Source organism: Triticum aestivum, chromosome 6A (genome assembly GCF_018294505.1).
Source record: "Triticum aestivum cultivar Chinese Spring chromosome 6A, IWGSC CS RefSeq v2.1, whole genome shotgun sequence".
Classification (NCBI taxonomy): domain Eukaryota; kingdom Viridiplantae; phylum Streptophyta; class Magnoliopsida; order Poales; family Poaceae; genus Triticum; species Triticum aestivum.
In genome coordinates this window covers 288590747-288593292 of record NC_057809.1, presented here as the reverse complement: position 1 = coordinate 288593292, position 2546 = coordinate 288590747, and positions in this window count along the sequence as shown.

The window sequence follows — 2546 nt, the reverse complement described above, 5'->3', positions numbered from 1 at the left end:
AACCTCTCGGAGTTGGTTTAGCGATTGCTAAGGCGCGACGTCCTCGCACGTTCGTAGTCGGATCGTCAAAGTCGACTTCCACCAAAGCGATATCCATCATCTCATCGAAAGACGGGACACCTTTGCCTCTATCAAGTGGTATCAGATTTCCAGGTTGCTCGGTGAGATTTTATAGTTTTTCGTAGTTTAGATCGAGTCTGTTCTTCATACCTATAGTCCACGAAAAAGCCAAAAAAAATTAGGGTTAGTTCATCCCATCCGAACCAATCTGAGCCTTGCATAATCTTTTCTGTATTTGCTTTGTTGAATTTGCGGTTGCATCGTCGTGTCCAGTTGCTGGTCTTAGCGTCTAGTCTTTTAGAGTTTCGAGTTCTGTTCACAGGTTGTCACGTCGCCGCTGCCATATATCACCATCGCATCATCATCGTCGCTGTTGCCATATACCACCACCACATATTCACCGCCAATCCGAATCCATATACACCACCACATATCCGCCGCCATCACGCCAATCCGAGTTCACCTGCAACATATATCTGCCACCTGTCCGTGTTCCACCAGATTCATCTCCGCCACCAGTCCGAGTTCCACCAGATTCATCTCCGCCACCAGTCCTAGTCCGAGTCCAGTAATTGTTGCATTGTTCTCGATTTCCAGATCACGCGATACTCCGAGTCGTGACAGAGAAGGACTCCCCAACTTCCGAGCCATCCGCAGAAGAAAAATAGTTCCAATTTCAAAAACAAAAACTAAGTCTGGAAAATTCTGGCTAGGCAGTTTTTAGACCATTTGTAGACTTTTTCGAAAAAAATTTGTTGCGGAGCAAAAAAAAAGATGAAAAAAAAGTGCAAAAAAAAAGAGAAAAAAAATTCAGAGTGTGCTCCTCCCTTGTTTACGTGCCGCGCCGTGATTTTGTTGGTGTTCTAGGCTCGCGTCTCTAGCACAGTCTAGCCCAGGACCAGCACAGTACCGTCGTTGAGCGTTTATTCAACTTTGCATCTCTGAATTGATTATTGCTGACCCTTTTTGCTACCATATTATAAGCCTTCCCAGCTCCACATACATCTATGTCGTGCGTTTGACTCTCCCTGGTAATCGCTCTATCCAAGCTTTGAGAGTTTTGACTACAACGGTTGCCGATCACCGCCTGTTGCTGGGTAAGAACTGGTAAGAATTTGAGTTTTGCTTGACGGATTTGTGACACCCACCACCACCACTTGTTCGTAGTCTGTAGGATCATATTCTTGTGTGTTTCTATTGCTGCTAACCATGCCAGGATCACAAGCCGACGAGATTGACTGGGAGAATTTATTGAACAAGGAGCTTCATGATAAGTTTCAGCAAATGATGACTGAACAGGTGCAAGATGTGCTGAACAATTTTGAAGAGGCCATGGAGAAGATCACTGGCCTTGAGAAGACGTTCGAAACAAAGCTCGATAACAAGTTTAATGAATTGCTCGCACGACTTCCACCACCACCACCCGCTGCACCTAACGCACCTCTCCAACGACAACAACAACGACTACCTCCACGTCGCGAAACAGACCTCCGCCGAGCAAGCCGTGTTCCTCTTGCGTTTGGCCAAACTGTTGGTGCTGCTGTTTATACTTCTTTGGCTCCTGCTTCTGATGCGGAGGAGGATGATTATGTGGGAGATTATGAGGATGAGGTTGATCAAAATCATCACTACGTGCAGCCACCTGTACCACCACCAGCAGGTCGACCTCAGGTATATATTCGTAATGGTAGGCCTGCACCACCACCTCAGGTACGAGATGATGTCCATATTCCTAAACTGAAATTGAATATTCCACCATTTGAGGGTAGATATGTTCCTGATATATATCTTACTTGGGAGTTAGAAACTGAACAACGATTCACATGTTTACAATATCCTGAGGAGAGACGAGTTGCTGCTGTTGTTTGTGCTTTCACTAGTTTTGCATGTGTATGGTGGTCTGAACATTGTAGATTATATCCTATTCCAACTACTTGGGCTGCTTTGAAAACTGCTATGCGTATGCGTTGGGTTGCACCATATTATCAACGTGAATTGCTTCAAAAATTGCAGCGTTTAAGACAAGGAAAAAATTATGTAGAAGAATATTATCAGGAATTACAAACTGGCATGATTAGATGTGGTATTGTTGAGGAGAATGAAGCCATGCTTGCACGTTTTCTGGGTGGATTAAATAGAGAGATTCAGACCATTCTAGACTATAAGGAGTATACTAATATCACTCATTTATTCCATCTTGCTTGTAAAGCTGAACGTGAAGTGCAGGATCGACAAGCATTGGGGCGAACTAACTTTTCTGCAGGCCGACCTTCATCATGGACACCACGTGCATCTTCTACTTCAACTGCACCAGCACCTCCATCCGGGCCCACCTCCAGCCGTGATACAAGAAAACAGGCACAACCACCATTATCTGCCAAGAGCGCACCTGCGGGGCCTGCACAGCGTTCTTCTTCTTCCATGGCATCAACAGGGCACACAAGTGATATTATTTGTCGTCGTTGTAAGGGAGGAGGTCATTATGC